The following is a 22013-nucleotide window of genomic DNA, read 5'->3' on the forward strand; positions in this document are numbered from 1 at the left end:
GGGGAGAAGACAACCGTCTGACAAAATTTGCGATACAGAAGTAATCCCTTTTTCTCGCCAATTTGTCAAATTAATGTCAGGAATGGTCAATTCCAGTGTTCTCATAGTGGCGTGAGTTAAGAGGGTAGATGTCGTGTCTTTCTGAACAGTATGAATCGTGGACCATAGGTTACAAACATGCTGTACCGTGAGCAGATTCCTGCGCGACTGGGACGGGTTCCACAGTTGATGAATTAAGTAATCTTTCAAGGAAGCGTGCTTTATAGTGGATGATTCAATCTGAATCCAGGCCTTTGTATCATCAGGGATCCACCATTCCCGGCCAAAGGAAAGCGCTATCGCTCGAAAGTAGTCCCTAATATCAGGGAGGCCTAATCCGCCAGCGTGTTTTTTCTTAGAAAGTAATGCCCTCGCTACTCTGGGTTTGGTTGGACCCCATACGTATTTACCCAAGTTTAACTGTGCTTTCTTAAAAAATGTCATAGGGATCGGGATTGGGAGAGCTCTAAATATGTAAATAAACTTAGGAAGGGTCATCATTTGAAATGATGCCACTCTACCCACCCAGGACAATGCTTTCATAGAGAAGCTGTTGAGATCGCTCATCATGGTATCTAGGAGAGGAAGGTAGTTCCTACTGTACAGTAGAGAGCAAGGAGAGGTAATCTTTACTCCCAAATACGGGAGCTCTGACGTTTGCCAGTCCAAATCATGAGAGGATCTCAAGGAGGCCACCTCCGCTAGCGGCATATTAATAGGGAGAGCTTGAGATTTGGCATTGTTAATTTTATAATATGAAAGGGACCCATACTCTGCAATCATGGAAAGGGCAGCGTCTATTGAGTTGCTGGGGTCAGTCAACGTGAGAATAATGTCATCTGCGTATAGCGTAATTTTGTGGGACTTGTTACCTATTTCCATTCCAGCTATTAATGGTGAATTCCTAACAGATTGCGCCAAGGGTTCCAGTGCCAACACGAACAATAGAGGCGATAGGGGGCAACCCTGTCTGGATCCGTTAGTAATACTAAATGGATCTGACACCACTCCATTAACCCATACCTTCGCCGATGGAGAAGAATATAGGCTATGAATAGTCTGTAATATTGGTCCTGAGAATCCCATTCGACGGAGTGTAGAGAATGTGTAGTCCCAATGCAAGCGATCAAATGCTTTTTCTGCATCTAATGTGATCGCCAGCATTGGGAGGTTATGCAACTCTGCATAATTGAATAAGTCTACAATCCGTCTAGTGTTGTCAGACTGCCTGCCGACCAGACACAAACCCCGTTTGGTCAGGGTGGATCAGGGAAGGGAGAAGAGGAGCTAATCTATTGGCGATCAACTTGGCAAAGATTTTTACGTCAGAATTAAGCAATGAAATTGGGCGGAAATTCTGGGGTACATCAGGCACTTTACCAGGCTTTGGGATAGTGACTATTAGGGCTTCTAGCATGTCCGAGGGAAAAGAGTGTCCATCCTGCACTAATTTAAACATCTCGTGCATGTAAGGAGCAAGGATATGCTGAAAGTGGCGGTAGTATTCATTAGAGAGTCCATCAGGACCCGGGGATTTACCCAGCTTGAGAGACATAACAACCTTTTGAATTTCCGTAAGTGAGAATGATGCATTAAGGGACTGCAATTGCGCCTGAGTGAGAGTAGGGAGAGCCGCTTGCGAGAGAAAATTCTCCACCAAGACAGAGTAATTGTCAGGAAGAGGAGTGCTATCTTTAAGATTATAAAGAGATTGATAATACAATTTAAATTGGTTGGCAATCTCGCGGGGGTCTATCAGTTTTGCTTTATTTATAGGGTGGATCAAGTGCGATATTTTAGACTTTGCCTGTTGGGTTTTTAGTTGTTGCGCCAAAAGCCTACCTGCTTTATTGCTCTGGGAGTAGTATTTGGAGCGGAGCCGTAGGAGTGATTTTTGGTAATTTTGGGAGAGTAGGCTACTAAGCCTATTACGCGCGTCCCGAAGCGCAGCAGAGCATTGAGAGGTAGGAGCGGGTTTATTTGTGGCCTCTAAGTTGGCAATGTATTCTAGGGCTTGGGTAATGTCTCGTTCTCTGAGCTTTCTCACAGTAGAATTAAGTTTAATCAACGATCCTCGCATGTATGCTTTGTGGGCCTGCCACAATATAAACTTGTTCGAAACCGAGCCGTCATTAAACTGAAAATACTCATTCAACTGCGTAGAGAGCTCCGACACATATTTTGGGTTGTTAAAGAGAAATGTATTATTTCTCCAGATAGGGGGTCTGGTCGATTGAAACTGCTCCTCAAGGGTAATGGTAATCGGGGCATGATCTGACCACTTAATAAGGCCTATGTCAGTGGAAATTGTATGAAGCAGAGCAGTGTGATCTACCATAAACATATCTATTCGCGAGTAGGACACATGTATTGGGGAGAAAAAGGTAAAATCTTTTTCGAGGCTATGTTGCGCTCTCCACACATCCGTAAGGCCCTCAGAATGCAAGAAGGAGGCAACCCCTGCATCTGGTCGCCTGGTAGGAGAAGAGGAGTCAATAGTGGGGTGTAAGACGGTGTTGAAATCTCCGCAGAGGATTACCTTCCCCTGTTTGAGTTTATTCACATTGCGCATAAGTTTACGTAAAAAAACCAACTGGTGAGAGTTAGGGGCGTATAAGTTAACTATAGTGTACGTAATGCTGTTAATAGAGCAAACTAGAATAACATAACGACCTTGCGGGTCTGTTCTAGACTTAATCAGGGTATAGGCAACAGTGTTTTTGACTGCGATCAGCGTACCTCTCTTCTTCTTGTCACAGTGTGAATGTAGGACCGCAGGAAACAGGCGGTGGTGTATTCTATCAGCGTCTGCTTTCAGTAAATGAGTCTCCTGTATACACAAAACATCAACGTTAGCCGTCAGAGCTTCCTTCCACATATAAGACCTCTTCTGAGGGCAGTTGAGGCCCTTAACATTGAGGGACATAATTTTGAGACCCATAATGTCAAAGGGAACAGCTAAGTAAGGGAATACAGCGATATGCTTCAAGATCAATAAGGCAAAGTGTCAAGCACTAAGGCAATGGGGGGAAGAGGGGGGAGGAGAATGGCAGGGAGGAAAGGACAACAATCAAACAGACAAACAATTAAAGCGAAGTTAACCGCCTGAGACTTTGTAAGAATTGAACAGGACGGACACAACCGTCTAGGCAGAGAAAGGGCGAAAGTTCAATGCTAGAATTGAAATAAATCAAAAATTAAACTAAACGGTGACAGAGGACCTGCACCCAACATGGAAAGTCCTGTTCCAACGCCCAGATAAGGTAGCATAGAAGGAGTCACAGCATGATAGACAGAACAATGTACCACCACACCGGTAATTCCCAATTCCTGGCTGCCAGGCATAGGGGAGACACTCAGGGCATCAGCCTTCAGACGTGCGTGAGGTAGCAGGAACTACAGTAGCAATGTCTGCGTCCACATTACTGGAGGACAATGGGATCTGCCAGAGATGGAGTAGTCGCTTCCCTTCTTCCAGGGTCTTGATGGCGTGCGTCTGTCCGTTTCTGCGAATAAGGATTTTTAGTGGGTAACCCCATTTGTAAGGGAAGTCATTATCCCTGAGGGCACTAGTAATAGGTTGTAGTGCTCTGCGCCGGCGGAGAGTGACCATAGAGAGGTCCGTGAAGAGTTTGATCTTCTGATACGGAGCAGGTAGCGAAGGCGTATTCCGTGCTGCCATCATGAGTGCCTCTTTAGTATGAAAGAAATGGATACGCGCCAGAGTATCACGTGGAACATCAGGATCCAGGTGAGGGGGTTTAGGAAGTCTATGGGCCCTGTCAATGATCATATCAGGGATTGGGATCTGTGGTAATAGTGCCCTTATCAACCCTTTCAGGTAAGTTTGCAGTTCCTGGGGGGCAACATCCTCAGGAATACCCCTGAATTTCACATTATTTCGTCGGGAACGGTCTTCCAGATCCGCCATTTTCAACTTGACAGCTTCCAACTCATCAGCCATAGCATTGTGGGCATCAATAATAGCATTTTGTGACGCTGCAAATTCAGCCATTTTCACCTCCACATGCTGCACCTTGTCCTCAGTGGTCTGCAATCTGGCAGAGAGAGGGTTAATCAGTCCAGCTATGTCTGTCTGCAGGGAGGATTTCAGGGCTAGTAACATGGCTTTAAGAGAGTCCTCAGTAACAGGCTTATCTGAGGTGGGAAGCATTTGGAAGGGATCCAGGGGTGGAATATTGTGAGAGGTGTACTCACTCAGCTGTGGATGGCCTCCGGTACATCCGATATGCGGCCGGGTATGTTGTATGCTGGGCGGCTGTTCCCGCTGCGCCATAAGACGGGCGCCATCTTGGATCCCTTGCTGCGTCTGCCTTGGAGCTCTGGCCTCTTCTGGAGTCGGCGGGAGCGACGGAGGCGACACATGCAGCAGGTTAGTGCTGCCAGAAACGTCCGGTGGGGAGGGAGAGCGGGCTGTAAGCGCTGGCGACATCGCGCTGATAGGGGATCTCAGCGCTGCCTTGTCAGCTCCATCAGCGCCATCTTTGAATCGCCCCCATTCAAAATAGCTCTCCAAGTTTCCGTCCTGCAGTTTCTGCAGGTTCTTTCTGGACTTCCCCATAGTGTCGGCGGGGGAGTAGTGCATCTGAGGGAGTCGGCAAATGCTGCTGTATGCTGGGTGAAGACGGGCTGGCAAGATTACAGTCGCTGAGGTGCAGGAGCTCCTCACTCAAGCAGCCATCTCCTTCGGCAGCCTAGCCACGCCCCCCAATTCATGGGATTTTAGATGTTCCACAATCCTCTCCTTAAGTATGGTTTCCATTAATTTTCCCACTATTGATGTCAGGCTTACTGGCCTATAGTTGCCCGATTCCTCCCTACTACCTTTCTTGTGAATGAGCACAACATTTGCTAATTTCTAATCTTCTGGGACGACTCCTGTTATCAGTGATTGGTTAAATAAATCTGTTAATGGTTTTGCTAGTTTACCTCTAAGCTCTTTTCATAGCTTTGGGTGTATCCTATCAGGTCCCTGTGACTTATTTGTATTAATTTTAGACAGCTGACTTAGAACCTCTTCCTCTGTAAAGACACATGCATCAGAAGATTCATTAGTCTTCCTTCCTAACTGAGGTCCTTTTCCTTCATTTTCCTTTGTAAAAACTGAACAGAACTATTTATTGAGGCGGTCAGCTAGTTCTTTATCTTCTTCCACCTTCCTTCTTTTGTTTTTAAATTGTTAATTCCTTGTTTTAGTTTCCTTTTTTCATTTATGTATCTGAAGAATGTCTTATCGCCTTTTTTTACTGACTGAGCTAATTTCTCTTCTGCCTGTGCTTTAGAAGCTCTTATAACTTGTTTGGCCTCTCTGCCTAATCTTATAAATTTGCCTGTCATCCTCTTTTTTATTTATAATTACTAAATGCTATCTTTTTGTTTTTAATGATTTTGGCCACTTCTGCTGAGTACCACAGTGGTCTCTTCCTTCTTTTTGCTTTTAATGACAAGCCTAATCCAATTATCTGTTTGTTGCCTTCAATAGTGACACTTTTAAGTAGTCCCATTTCTCCTGGACTCCATTGAAACTGTTCCAATCTGATAGGGACTCGTATACCACTAATCTAATTTTAGAAAAGTCTGTTTTTCTAAAATCTAAAACTTTTGTTTTTGGGTGGTGTGACTCAGTCACTGTACTTATAGTAAACCACACTGACTGGTGATCATTAAATCCCAAGCTTTCCCCTACAGTAATATCAGATACCAAATTGTGAATACTAAATCTAAAATGGGAGCTAGCGCCAGATCCGAGCGGTCATGTGAAGTGCTGCTCTCCTGTTGATTTTACCCTTAAAGCCTGTTTAAACATCCCTACTGGTCACTAAAATGGTCAAGATAGGTGGCCAAAAGCCTTCTGACCAAGCGAGTCAAGCTCGTTCCACCAGCCAGCCCGGCAATATGGATCGTTTTATTAAAAAAGCGGTGGCTGTTGCAGTGAACAGGGAACCTAAGATGGCGCCCAGCACTCCAAGAGGCGGCAACTCCAGACCAGCCAGAGAGACAGCCGACATAGAAGGGGTAAGAGACGATTCCCCTGAACCTGATAGCCTCCCCATCTCCCGATCTTACCTCAAAGAGACACTGCTAGACGCCCTGGGCCCCCTCAGCCTGGACCTTGCTTCGATCAAAGAAGATGTCCGTAACATAGGCAGACGGGTGGAGGCCCTGGAAGAAAATCAAGCGGCCATCATTACTCATCAATCGGAAGCTGCTAACAGCTTGTCTGAATGCCAGAGGCACCTTAACTCCCTGTACTCAGCTATCGAGGAACAGGAAAATAGAGGCAGGAGAAAAAATCTGTGGTTTCAAGGAATACCTGAGTCTGTGTCCCCAGTGGATGTCCCGCAAGCTGTCATTCAGATCTGCCTCCAAATCCTGGGACCGGACTTAGTCCACGAAGTAATCATAGAAAGAGCGCACAGAGCCCTTCACCCTAAACCGCCGGCCTCAGAACCCCCACGGGACGTTATTTGCAAATTTTTGCATTTCCCAGGCAAGGAGGCCATATTGTCTGGGGCTAGGCAAGCAGAACCGCTGAGATGGGAGAATAATACTATCGCTGTATACCAAGATCTAGCACAGACCACTTTGAAGAAATGCAGATCCCTGAAGCCACAAACGGAATGGCTCCGTCAGCATAACATTGCTTACCACTGGTCCTTCCCGTTTGGTCTGTCGTTTCTTCATGACGGCCGTCGCATCATCATTTCCTCATATTGCGATCTAGAGAAAGCTTACGCTCATTTGAAAATCTCCCCTCTGGACATAGAAAATTGGGAGATAGTCCAGAACTTATCATCTCTGATGCCTCTGCCTGCAGTATCACCCTGGGAGACCCTGCGCACTCCAAAATCTCAGAAAAACAAGAGAGGATACCTGGCGTCTACCCCAAAGAGACTTTCTTTGCTGGATAAAATGAAAATCCCTAATACCTCAGGTCGCTGACCTCTCCAACCCAGTAGTATTAGCTATTGAGGGTTCTATCTACTTACCTAAATGACGTTATGTCTATATTCCCCCCCATTGTCACAGTTTTTTGTACTAACCTACTCAAACAGTAATTTCACTTCTGAGCTTACCTATAAGTTCTTGTTATGTTTTTTGTTACTTGTTCTTACTTTTTCCCCACTGTGACAGGTATACTTCATCCGTGCTTAAGAAGGTGTTCTTCTACTTTGTCAATACCGGAAGTAAGATCTTTATTATGCACATTCTGTTTTTTCCTCCTACCAAACAGGTTGTTTACATGGTGCACACTTACCCCCTGACTCTCACCCTGCCAGGCAGCGCCTTCCTTAGGAGGATCGGTTGGACCTCCTTCCATGCCCCGCCTCTCACATTTTACATAAGATAATGGCTGACGTTCACCTGATTTCCTACAATATTAAGGGGCTAAGATCACCCTCCAAAAGGTGCAGAATCTTTTCATTGCTGAGAAAAGAAAATAGCTCTGTGATTTTCCTCCAGGAAACTCACCTCAAACATGGTCATTAGCCCAATCTTTCGTACACCAAATTCCCCATGTGGTATCATTGTGGAGCTAGTGGCATTGCCTCAAGGGGTGTGAGTATAGGTTTCCGCAAGGATTTTACTTTTACTTTCCAGACACAAATCCCTGACCCGGAGGGTAGATACCTCATTCTGAAGGGATTAATAAGCCAACAGGTCTTCACCCTAGTAAATGTTTATGCCCCCAACTCCGGCCAGGTAGATTGGTTCCTTTCCTTCCTGAACCTGTTGGAGGAACATATATAGGGCACCTTAATCTTAGGGGGCGACTTTAATCAAACCCTCAACCCACTGTTAGACTCATCCTCTAAAAAGTCCTCAGTTTCCACCAGAGGCCTTAAAGCCCTACAGGTTAGACTATTTAACTTAGGCCTGGTAGATGTTTGGAGGTGTTTACACCCAGATGAGTTGGATTTTTCCTACTATTCATCAGCCAATGACACGTATACTAGGATTGACTATGTGTTTATCCCCAAAGAAAAACTGCAACTATGTAAATTAGCTAAGATTGGAAACATCACACTATCCGATCACGCCCCAATAACATGCGAATTACAATTGTTAACGATCCCCTCTAGAGCCCCAAACTGGCGCTTCAATGAATCCTTATTAAGCAACACTACACATAAGACTTAGATAGCCTCCCATCTTGAGGAATATTTTTCTATTAACAACACCCCAGATATTTCTCCCCAAACGTTATGGGATGCCCATAAACCCTATATTAGGGGTAAACTCATAAGCCTTTGTTCGTTCCTCAAAAAAGAATCAGAGAAAAAACTAAACCACCTCCTGTCATGGATACACATACTTGAAAACCAGCATAAACATTCCCATCTTGCTCTGCACCTATCAGAACTCCTGACCCTTAGATCATAACTCAAGAACCTCTTGAACGAGCGTTCAGCAAAATATTTTTTGTCATCCCAACAGAAGTTTTATGCCCATGGCAATAAGGCTTCTAAGTATATGATTCGGAGGATAAAACAGAGGAGGGAGTCCCGATATGTCCAAAGCATCAAATCCCCACAAGGTATCTCTTTGTTTAAATCAGAGGAAACTGCTGAACAATTTAAACTCTTCTACAAGTCTCTATACGATCTCCCCCCGCATGAACTAAAATACTCCCCTGAGGAAAGAATACCTAGAGCCAAACACTTCCTGGATTCCCTTGCACTCCCCACCTTAACCCCTTCCCAAAAGGAACTTCTTTCCAGAACATTTTTACCCTATGAGTTGGATGCGGCTATAAAAACAACCCCTAAAGGGAAGTGCCCATGCCCTGGCGGTCTCCAGATAATTTATTACTCCTCCTTTAAGAACATCCTTACCCCCCACCTACGCCCAATTTACAATTCTTCTCTGGGAGGGACCCCCATTTCCATAGATATGACTAGAGCAACTATCACTATAATCCCCAAGGACGGAAAGGACCCCACTTCCTGCTCTAATTACCGCCCCATATCCCTGCTCAATGTGGATCTAAAACTGCACGCCCTTCGGCTGAATAACTTTCTTCCATCCGGACCAGGTGGGCTTTGTCAAGGGTCGTGAGGGCAAAGACAATACCACTAAAGTCCTAAACTCCCTTTACTGCGCCTCCCACAAACGTACTCCCTTGATCCTGATTAGCACGGATGCTGAGAAAGCTTTTGATACAGTTGATTGGTCTTATATCCACTCTACTTTACAAAAATTCCAAATTCCAGACTCTTTAATCAACTCAGTCTTTTCGATGTACGCCCAATCCTCAGCGTCCGTGTCAGGTAATAGAATCCTCTCCTCTAGCTTTCCAATCAGGAGCGGGACCAGACAGGGCTGCCCCCTTTCCCCCCTTATTTTCGTCCTCGTCATGGAAACCCTCTTACAAGTGTTGAGGCAGGAAGAAAACATTCAAGGCCTACGAGTTGAGGGTATAGAATTCAAATTAGCTGCTTTTGCAGACGACCTCCTAACAATTACGACTAACCCCTCTAAATCCATGCCCATCATTCTCTCATTATTGAGTCAATTTGGATCCCTGTCTAATCTCAAAGTTAATCCTACCAAATCCCAGGTACTACACGTAGGACTCCCCCGCACAACTCTCGCTTCCCTTAAGGCCTCCACCCCTTTTAATTGGGTCACCCAACAGTTAACATATTTAGGCATTAAACTTACCCCCCTTCTATCCAATCTTTATGCTCTAAACTATAAACCTCTTTTATCATCCATTATTGCTCAGTTGGACTCATTAAATGTATGCAGAAACTCCCTATAGAACTGCCCAATAGGGATGAGCGAACTCGAACTGTATAGTTCGGGTTCGTACCGAATTTTGGGGTGTCCGTGACACGGACCCGAACCCGGACATTTTCGTAAAAGTCCGGGTTCGGGTTCGGTGTTCGTCGCTTTCTTGGCGCTTTTGTGACGCTTTCTTGGCGCTTTTTGAAAGGCTGCAAAGCAGCCAATCAACAAGCGTCATACTACTTGCCCCAAGAGGCCATCACAGCCATGCCTACTATTGGCATGGCTGTGATTGGCCAGAGCACCATGTGACCCAGCCTCTATTTAAGCTGGAGTCACATAGCGCCGCCCGTCACTCTGCTCTGATTAGCGTAGGGAGAGGTTGCGGCTGCGACAGTAGGGCGAGATTAGGCAGATTAACTCCTCCAAAGGACTTGATTAACTGATCGATCTGCAGCTGTGGATCATTGAGCTGCTGATCCTCAATTGCTCACTGTTTTTAGGCTGCCCAGACCGTTTGTCAGTCACATTTTTCTGGGGTGATCGGCGGCCATTTTGTGTCTTGTGGTGCGCCAGCACAAGCTGCGACCAAGTGCATTTAACCCTCAATGGTGTGGTTGTTTTTTGGCTAAAGCCTACATCAGGGTGAAGCTGTCACACCAAGTGCATTTAACCAGCAATAGTCTGTTTATTTTTTGGCCATATACTACATCAGGGGCAAGCTGCGCCTGTCACCAAGTGCATTTAACCCTCAATGGTGCGTTTGTTTTTTGGCTAAAGCCTACATCAGGGTGAAGCTGTCACACCAAGTGCATTTAACCAGCAATAGTCTGTTTATTTTTTGGCCATATACTACATCAGGGGCAAGCTGCGCCTGTCACCAAGTGCATTTAACCCTCAGTAGTGCGTTTGTTTTTTGGCTAAAGCCTACATCAGGGTGAAGCTGTCACACCAAGTGCATTTAACCAGCAATAGTCTGTTTATTTTTTGGCCATATACTACATCAGGGGCAAGCTGCGCCCGTCACCAAGTGCATTTAACCCTCAGTAGTGTGGTTGGTCAAGCTGTCACACCAAGTGCATTTAACCAGCAATAGTCTGTTCATTTTTTGGCCATATACTAAATCAGGGGCAAGCTGCGCCCGTCACCAAGTGCATTTAACCAGCAATAGTCTGTTCATTTTTTGGCCATATACTACATCAGGGGCAAGCTGCGCCCGTCACCAAGTGCATTTAACCCTCAGTAGTGTGGTTGGTCAAGCTGTGACACCAAGTGCATTTAACCAGCAATAGTCTGTTCATTTTTTGGCCATATACTACATCAGGGGCAAGCTGCGCCCGTCACCAAGTGCATTTAACCACAATAGTGTGGTTATTTTTTGGCCATATCCCAGTCTAATTCTGTCACTAAATCCATACCGGTCACCCAGCGCCTAAATACTAGGCCTCAAATTTATATCCCGCTAAATCTCTCGTTACCGCTGTCCTGTTGTGGCTGGGAAAGTTATTTAGTGTCTGTCAAAGCACATTTTTTGTTCTGGGTTGAAATACAATTCCCAATTTAGCAATTTCATAATTTAGTGGTTTCTGCTATATCAGAGCTATTTGAAATCTATCCCTAAAAGGGTATATAATATTCAAGGTGCACATAGGGTCATTCAGAATAACTTCACACACACACGCTACTGTGCATATCCCAGTCTAATTCTGTCACTAAATCCATACCGGTCACCCAGCGCCTAAATACTAGGCCTCAAATTTATATCCCGCTAAATCTGTCGTTACCGCTGTCCTGTTGTGGATGGGCAAGTTATTTAGTGTCCGCCAAAGCACATTTTTTGTTCTGGGTTGAAATACAATTCCCAATTTAGCAATTTCATAATTTAGTGGTTTCTGCTATATCAGAGCTATTTGAAATCTATCCCTAAAAGGGTATATAATATTGAAGGTGCACATAGGGTCATTCAGAATAACTTCACACACACGCTACTGTGCATTTCCAAGTCTAATTCTGTCACTAAATCCATACCGGTCACCCAGCGCCTAAATACTAGGCCTCAAATTTATATCCCGCTGAATTTAAATACAATACATTGGGCCAAATAATATTTTTGTGCTTGTGGTGAACGATAACAATGAGGAAAACATCTAGTAAGGGACGCGGACGTGGACATGGTCGTGGTGGTGTTAGTGGACCCTCTGGTGCTGGGAGAGGACGTGGCCGTTCTGCCACATCCACACGTCCTAGTGTACCAACTACCTCAGGTCCCAGTAGCCGCCAGAATTTACAGCGATATATGGTGGGGCCCAATGCCGTTCTAAGGATGGTAAGGCCTGAGCAGGTACAGGCATTAGTCAATTGGGTGGCCGACAGTGGATCCAGCACGTTCACATTATCTCCCACCCAGTCTTCTGCAGAAAGCGCACAGATGGTGCCTGAAAACCAACCCCATCAGTCTGTCACATCACCCCCATGCATACCAGGGAAACTGTCTCAGCCTCAAGTTATGCAGCAGTCTCTTATGCTGTTTGAAGACTCCGCTGGCAGGGTTTCCCAAGGGCATCCACCTAGCCCTTCCCCAGCGGTGAAAGACATAGAATGCACTGACGCACAACCACTTATGTTTCCTGATGATGAGGACATGGGAATACCACCTCAGCATGTCTCTGATGATGACGAAACACAGGTGCCAACTGCTGCGTCTTTCTGCAGTGTGCAGACTGAACAGGAGGTCAGGGATCAAGACTGGGTGGAAGACGATGCAGGGGACGATGAGGTCCTAGACCCCACATGGAATGAAGGTCGTGCCACTGACTTTCACAGTTCGGAGGAAGAGGCAGTGGTGAGACCGAGCAAACAGCGTAGCAAAAGAGGGAGCAGTGGGCAAAAGCAGAACACCCGCCGCCAAGAGACTCCGCCTGCTACTGACCGCCGCCATCTGGGACCGAGCACCCCAAAGGCAGCTTCAAGGAGTTCCCTGGCATGGCACTTCTTCAAACAATGTGCTGACGACAAGACCCGAGTGGTTTGCACGCTGTGCCATCAGAGCCTGAAGCGAGGCATTAACGTTCTGAACCTGAGCACAACCTGCATGACCAGGCACCTGCATGCAAAGCATGAACTGCAGTGGAGTAAACACCTTAAAACCAAGGAAGTCACTCAGGCTCCCCCTGCTACCTCTTCTGCTGCTGCCGCCTCGGCCTCTTCTGCTGCTGCCGCCTCGGCCTCTTCCTCCGCCTCTGGAGGAACGTTGGCACCTGGCACCCAGCAAACAGGGGATGTACCACCAACACCACCACCACCACCTCCGTCACCAAGCGTCTCAACCATGTCACACGGCAGCGTTCAGCTCTCCATCTCACAAACATTTGAGAGAAAGCGTAAATTCCCACCTAGCCACCCTCGATCCCTGGCCCTGAATGCCAGCATTTCTAAACTACTGGCCTATGAAATGCTGTCATTTAGGCTGGTGGACACAGACAGCTTCAAACAGCTGGTGGACACAGACAGCTTCAAACAGCTCATGTCGCTTGCTGTCCCACAGTATGTTGTTCCCAGCCGCCACTACTTCTCCAAGAGAGCCGTGCCTTCCCTGCACAACCAAGTATCCGATAAAATCAAGTGTGCACTGCGCAACGCCATCTGTAGCAAGGTCCACCTAACCACAGATACGTGGACCAGTAAGCACGGCCAGGGACGCTATATCTCCCTAACTGCACACTGGGTAAATGTAGTGGCAGCTGGGCCCCAGGCGGAGAGCTGTTTGGCGCACGTCCTTCCGCCGCCAAGGATCGCAGGGCAACATTCTTTGCCTCCTGTTGCCACCTCCTCCTTCTCGGCTTCCTCCTCCTCTTCTTCCACCTGCTCATCCAGTCAGCCACACACCTTCACCACCAACTTCAGCACAGCCCGGGGTAAACGTCAGCAGGCCATTCTGAAACTCATATGTTTGGGGGACAGGCCCCACACCGCACAGGAGTTGTGGCGGGGTATAGAACAACAGACCGACGAGTGGTTGCTGCCGGTGAGCCTCAAGCCCGGCCTGGTGGTGTGTGATAATGGGCGAAATCTCGTTGCAGCTCTGGGACTAGCCGGTTTGACGCACATCCCTTGCTTGGCGCATGTGCTGAATTTGGTGGTGCAGAAGTTCATTCACAACTACCCCGACATGTCAGAGCTGCTGCATAAAGTGCGGGCCGTCTGTTCGCGCTTCCGGCATTCACATCCTGCTGCTGCTCGCCTGTCTGCGCTACAGCGTAACTTCGGCCTTCCCGCTCACCGCCTCATATGCGACGTGCCCACCAGGTGGAACTCCACCTTGCACATGCTGGACAGACTGTGCGAGCAGCAGCAGGCCATAGTGGAGTTTCAGCTGCAGCACGCACGGGTCAGTCGCACTACAGAACAGCACCACTTCACCACCAATGACTGGGCCTCCATGCGAGACCTGTGTGCCCTGTTGCGCTGTTTCGAGTACTCCACCAACATGGCCAGTGGCGATGACGCCGTTATCAGCGTTACAATACCACTTCTATGTCTCCTTGAGAAAACACTTAGGGCGATGATGGAAGAGGAGGTGGCCCAGGAGGAGGAGGAGGAGGAGGAAGAGGGGTCATTTTTAGCACTTTCAGGCCAGTCTCTTCGAAGTGACTCAGAGGGAGGTTTTTGGCAACAGCAGAGGCCAGGTACAAATGTGGCCAGCCAGGGCCCACTACTGGAGGACGAGGAGGACGAGGATGAGGAAGAGGTGGAGGAGGATGAGGATGAAGCATGGTCACAGCGGGGTGGCACCCAACGCAGCTCGGGTCCATCACTGGTGCGTGGCTGGGGGGAAAGGCAGGACGATGACGATACGCCTCCCACAGAGGACAGCTTGTCCTTACCCCTGGGCAGCCTGGCACACATGAGCGACTACATGCTGCAGTGCCTGCGCAACGACAGCAGAGTTGCCCACATTTTAACCTGTGCGGACTACTGGGTTGCCACCCTGCTGGATCCACGCTACAAAGACAATGTGCCCACCTTACTTCCTGCACTGGAGCGTGATAGGAAGATGCGCGAGTACAAGCGCACGTTGGTAGACGCGCTACTGAGAGCATTCCCAAATGTCACAGGGGAACAAGTGGAAGCCCAAGGCCAAGGCAGAGGAGGAGCAAGAGGTCGCCAAGGCAGCTGTGTCAATGCCAGCTCCTTTGAGGGCAGGGTTAGCATGGCAGAGATGTGGAAAACTTTTGTCAACACGCCACAGCTAACTGCACCACCACCTGATACGCAACGTGTTAGCAGGAGGCAACATTTCACTAACATGGTGGAACAGTACATGTGCACACCCCTCCACGTACTAACTAATGGTTCGGCCCCATTCAACTTCTGGGTCTCTAAATTGTCCACGTGGCCAGAGCTAGCCTTTTATGCCTTGGAGGTGCTGGCCTGCCCGGCGGCCAGCGTTTTGTCTGAACGTGTATTCAGCACGGCAGGGGGCGTCATTACAGACAAACGCAGCCGCCTGTCTACAGCCAATGTGGACAAGCTGACGTTCATAAAAATGAACCAGGCATGGATCCCACAGGATCTGTCCGTCCCTTGTCCAGATTAGACATTAACGACCTCCCCTTAACCATATATTATTGGACTCCAGGGCACTTCCTCATTCAATCCTATTTTTATTTTCATTTTACCATTATATTGCGAGGCTACCCAAAGTTGAATGAACCTCTCCTCTGTCTGGGTGCCGGGGCCTAAATATATGCCAATGGACTGTTCCAATGTTGGGTGACGTGAAGTCTGATTCTCTGCTATGACATGCAGACTGATTCTCTGCTGACATGAAGCCAGATTGTCTGTTACGGGACCTCTCTCCTCTGCCTGTGTGCTGGGCCTAAATATATGCCAATGGACTGTTGCAGTGGTGGCTGACGTGAAGCCTCATTCTCTGCTATGACATGCAGACTAATTCTCTGCTGACATGAAGCCAGATTCTCTGTTACGGGACCTCTCTCCTCTGCCTGGGTTCCGGGGCCTAAATATCTGAGAATGGACTGTTCCAGTGGTGGATGACGGGAAGCCAGATTCTCTGCTATGGGACCTCTCTCCAATTGATTTTGGTTAATTTTTATTTATTTAATTTTTATTTTAATTCATTTCCCTATCCACATTTGTTTGCAGGGGATTTACCTACATGTTGCTGCCTTTTGCAGCCCTCTAGCCCTTTCCTGGGCTGTTTTACAGCCTTTTTAGTGCCGAAAAGTTCGGGTCCCCATTGACTTTAATGGGGTTCGGGTTCGGGACGAAGTTCGGATCGGGTTCGGATCCCGAACCCGAACATTTCCGGGAAGTTCGGCCGAACTTCTCGAACCCGAACATCCAGGTGCTCGCTCAACTCTACTGCCCAACTCATTTTTCAGCCTTTTAAACAAACATATCCAAAAATTCATATGGCAAGGTAAGGCCCCTCGCATCTCCTTCTCTACGCTTTCCAAGCCAAAAAAAAACGGCGGGATAGGACTGCCAGATCCTGAGGCATACATGAGATCCATCCTTCTATCCAGGATAGTCGACTGGATTAGGTCTCCCTCCACCAAGACATGGCTTGTCCTGGAAAACTCATTTTTAAATACTCCCCTTCAGGCCCTTCTCCTGTCGGGTAAACCCCCCCCCCAACTCTTCCGACCTTTGATGGAGTTGTAAAACAGAAAAAGGCCTATTTGCACATCTGGTGGTCCTGCAGCGTGATCAAACCATGGTGGGAAGAAATAGTGAAAATTACAAACAGAATTTGTCAAACTACTATTGATTGTACACCAGAATTAACTCTCCTCTCCTTGGGGATCCAAAAAATCACCAAAAATAAGGCTTCTCTTTTCTCCCTTATGCTGGGATCCGCCAGATCACTCCTCCCAAGATTCTGGCTTACCTCAGACACCCCCAGTCTTGAGAGCTGGTATGCTAAGATAGATCAGATTTATAGGTTGGAGGAGATCTCTCATTGGGAGCTAAGAACAAGGTCTGTTTTTCTTAATATATGGAACCCCTAGAAGAAATTCAGACATTACACATAAAACTCATGTGTTAACTGCCTAATATCCCGGGATCTTACAGACTCTTCCCTCTGTCTAACTACCCCCCCCCCCCTCTTTCTTTCCTTAACCGTCAAGTGCATCATCTTTCTACCTTATGCTGTTATATCAACATACCATGTACCTGCTTATCTAATGACCTGTAACAGTCCTAGCAAGCATACTCTACCATGAATATGTCTATGCAATACATGTGATATCTATACCTGTATTGTTACTTGTTTTTTCATATATGTTTTTTATGAAAATAAAAATCATCAATTTAAAAAAAAAAAATACTAAATCTAAAATGGCCTCCTTCCAGGTTGGCTCCTCAACTATTTGTTGTAGAGATAATCTCAGTAGGGGATTTAAAATATCTGTACTCCTGGCAGAACTAGCTATTTTGGTTTTCCAGTTTACATCAGGAAGATTAAAGTCTCCCATAATGATAACTTCTCCTTTCAATATCATTTTAGCTATTTTCTCAACTAGTAGATCATCTAATTCTTTGACTTGGCTAGGTGGTCTATATATCACACCTACACGAGTTACCTTATGATTATCAAGCTGCAAGGTAACCCAAACTGACTCTAAATTGGTCTTGCTAACTTGGATTAAATTAGATTTTATGCTATCTTTCACATACAGGACCACCCCTCCCCCTTTCTTGCCTTCTCTGACTTTCCTATATAGAGAGAACCCTGGTATTGTTATATCCCAGTCATTACTCCCATTGAACCATGTCTCAGTAACAGCCACTAAATCTATATTCTCAGATGCCATTATAAACTCAAGTTCATTGACCTTATTCCCTAAACTGTGAGCATTTGTAGACAAGACTCTGAGCTTGTCATTTATTAACCTATGTGCTACTGGCATCTTCTGGCATTGTTCCAGGGGGCAGTCGGACTGCTGGTTTATCACTCTTTTGTCCCCCTTTCCTAGTTTAACCCTTTCATGACCAAGGGTCATTGATGCCCCAATGTCCAGGTCAAAATTTACAAATCTGACATGCGTCACTTTATGTGGTAATAGCTTTGGAACACTTTTACTTATCCACGCCATTCTGAGAGTGTTTTCTCGTGACACATTGTACTTCATGACAGTCATAAATTTGAGTCAATATATATCACCTTTATTTATGAAAAAATCCCATATTTACCAAAAATTTTTAAAAATTAGCAATTTTCTAAACTTCAATTTCTCTGCTTCGAAAACAGAAAGTGATACCTCATAAAATATTTATTACATAAAATTCCCCATATGTCTACTTTATTTTGGCATCATTTTGGAAATGTTATTTTATTTTTTTAGGACATTACAAGGCTTAGAAGGTTAGAAGCAATTCTTAAAATTTTTAAGAAAATTTCCAAAACCCACTTTTTAAGGACTAGTTCAGGTCTGAAGTCACTTTGTGGGGCTTACATAGTGTATACCCCCATAAATGACCCAATTATGGAAACTACACCCCTCAAGTTACTTAAAACCAATTTTACAAACGTTATTAACCCTTTAGGTGTTCCACAAGAATTAAAGGAAAATGGAGATGAAATTTCTAGATTTCACTTTTTTAGCAGATTTTCTATTTTATAAATTTTTTTTCTTTAACACATTAAGGGTTAACAGCCAAACAAAACTCAATATTTATTACTCTGATTCTGCGGTTTACAGAAACACCCCACATGTGGTCGTAAACTGCTGTACGGGCACACGGCAGGGCGCAGAAGGAAAGGAATGCCATACGGTTTTTGGAAGGCAGATTTTGCTGGATTGGTTTTCTGAACGCCATATGTTTTTTATTTTTCTACCGATCGTCTTGTGCAGGGGCTCAGTTTTTGCAGAAAGAGTTGAGGTTTTTATTGGTACCATTTTTGGGTACATAGGATTTTTTGATCATTCATTATTACACTTTATGGGAGAAGGTGGCCAAAAATTGGCTGTTTCGGAACAGTTTTTTTTTTTTTTTTAACAGCGTTCATCTGAGGGGTTAGGTCATGTGACAGTTTTATAGAGCAGATCGTTACGGACGTGGCAATACCCAATATGTGTACCTTTTCTTATTTATTTAAGTTTTACACAATAATAGCATTTCTGAAATCAAAAAAATGATGTTTTAGTGTCTCCATAGTCTGAGAGCCATAGCTTTTTATTTTTTGGGCGATTGTCTTAAATATGGGCTAATTTTTTGCGGGATTAGGTAACGGTTTGATTGGTACTATTTTGGGGTATATACGCCTTTTTTGATCGCTTGGTGTTGCACTTTTTGTGATGTAAGGTGACAAAAATGGCTTATTTTTTTACACCGTTTTTATTTTTTATGGTGTTTATTGGACGGTGTTGATGATGTGATATATTTATAGAGATGGTCGTTACGGACGCGGTGACACCTAATATGTGTGTTTTTTTTTTTGTTTTGTTTTTTTATAGAAAAAGGAAATTTATTTTTTACATTTTTATTTATTTATTTTTACTTTTATTATTTTCACTTTTTTTTTATTTTTTTATCAGTTCCCTCTTGGATCTTGAAGATCCAGTGGGGCTGATGGTTGTACTATACTTTGCAATGCTCTTGCATTGCAAAGTATAATACAATCAGATGCCTGTAGGTGGCAGCACTGGACGCCTATACCATGGCAACCGGACGCCTTTGCAAAGCGTCCGGTTGCCATGGCAACCATCGGGCGCTGCGATCGCAGCAGCCCTGATGGTTGAGAGAGAGGGAGCCCTCTCCCTCTATTAACCCTATGGATGCCGCTACTGCGGCATCTATGGGGTTACAGCAGTGTCAGCATAGAGCTGACACACGCTGCTGATGGCGGCGGCTCAGGAATGGAGCCGCCACCATCACACACAGAAGGGGGACTGCATCGGGGGCAGGGGACGGGGCATCGCTGGAAACTGGGGAGAGGAGAGGGGGGCAGCATTTCATTATTTACAGGAAGGGGCTGCAGGAAGGGGCGGACCGCATCGGGAGGAAGTAGCAGGAGAAGATGATGGACAAGAAGGGGGCGCAGGTCGGGGCAGGAGGGGGCGGACCGCATCGGGGGGGCAGGACAAGAACGGGGCACAGATCGGGGGCTTCAAGGGGGCACGGGGGTTTCAGGACACATTACCGATTTCAGGCTCTGATCTGCAGACCGCAGATCAGAGCCTGAAACCGGCATTTTTTTCACACAGCGATCCGATTAGTTAGTCTGCACAGACTAACCAATCGAATCGATTGCCGGCAAGGGGCCACTCTGATTGGTCCCTTGCCGGCATTACTGCACTGTATGCTGTCCGTGACAGCATACAGGGCAGGGGCAGAAGCTTTAATCCAAGCGCTTTGCAGCGCTTGGATTAAAGAGCTGCCAGAACGTATATATACGTGGTAGCTGCACGGGGTATGTGCAGCTATCACGTATATATACAGATTGCAGTCGTGAAGGGGTTAAATGCTCCTTAGCAAATACTTTGAACTGTTCACTAAGGACATTCATTCCCTTGAGAGAAAGATGCAAACCATCTTTCTTGTACAGTTCTTTTCCATTCCAATGAGAGCTAACATGAGACACAAAGCCAAACCCTTGGTTCAGACACCATTCACCAAGCCATACATTGAATTCCTTAATGTGCATCTTCTTGTCATGCTGAAGGTTATGCACAGGCAAAACTGCAGAGAATGAAACAGTTGATGCAACCTCCCGTATATCGTTTCCAAGTGTGTGAAAAGCTTCCTTCACCTTTGAAACTTCATTGCAAGCCAGATCATTTGTCCCAAAATTGACAATAACATCCACCTCCCTTTCATGCTTTGCTTGCCTAACAATATTAATGATACGTCGTCTATCCCTGCTAGTGGTAGCACCAGGGAGACATCTCACAACACCATTTTCCTCAAACTTCACACCTCTTATTATAGAATCGCCCACCACCTGCTGCTTACTATCAGTCCTCACCTTATCCTTTTTGTCTTTGGATGCAGTCTTGCATACTTTAGGCATGGGAGATGATTGTTCCTCACCCAATATGCCTGAGCCATCCTCCATGTTGCTCTTGCACTCTGAAAGTGATGCAAATGAATTATGGAGAGCCACAGACTGTGAGACATATCTTCTATCAACAACTCTCAGTCTACCAGAACCTGCAGTAACCCATCCTCTATTTCTTGGGGGCCTCTGTGGCAGTGGCATTGCAACATTCCCAGCCTGAGTTTGTTTAACAGTTAATTTACAAATGTAATTTCCTGCTGCATTATGGAGAGCTGTCTACAGATCAGACAGCATCCAAACCTCCGAAGAGTGGATCCTGAAATAAAATCACAACAATTCCTGCACAGAACCAGGTCTGCCATTTTAAATAGAGGAAAGATTTTAAACAAACAAATCTTACTTTTTTAGATTGTATCCACCTCCAGATTACCTCCTGAATATCTCCAATGCACTTATAAATGCAGCACTTGAGAATGCAGCAAGCTATAATTAGGCAAGCTAATATTATGTTGCTATATATACAGACACTCCCACAAAAGCTCCTCCCCCAACAACAAATGTAATACCTTAATCACCTATGCTCATTTGCAATCAGACAATAGCAAGTACCTGTCTAACAAATTCCTTACCTGTTTTGAAGCACAGTGTCTGAGTATCCACTGAAAACACAGCTGAAGTTCTGCTGTTTTGAAGCACAGTGTCTGAGTATCCACCAAAAACACAGCTGAAGTTCTGCTACAGTGGAAAAGCTCTAAGTTAGTCTAAGCAAATATAGTGAGAAATCAAAAAGGGAAATCACGGATCGGTGCAATTAAAGACAAAACGGGCAAATTATTCAGTACACCGGAAGGCACAAAAAAAGTGTTCTTGGAATATTTCCTAGAGCTTTATAAGTCTAGGGTACAATACTCAAAACAAGAGTTAGATTTATATCTAGACAAGATTGCTTTTAGTAGGATATCTCAGGGCCAAAAAGAATACTTGGAAAAATAAATATCGGTGGCTGAAATAAATTTAGCTCTGGGGAAGGTTAAAGTTGAAAAAACACCAGGCGGGGATGGACTCCCTTTTGAAATATATAAAACCTTTTCACAGGTTTTAGTACCAGAGTTAAAAATAACACTGGATGAGGCTCGAAAACTAGGTGATCTACCGAATTCCATGAAGGAAGCAATTATTACATTAATTCCAA

The sequence above is a fragment of the Bufo gargarizans genome, chromosome 3 (genome assembly GCF_014858855.1).
Source record: "Bufo gargarizans isolate SCDJY-AF-19 chromosome 3, ASM1485885v1, whole genome shotgun sequence".
Lineage (NCBI taxonomy): Eukaryota > Metazoa > Chordata > Amphibia > Anura > Bufonidae > Bufo > Bufo gargarizans.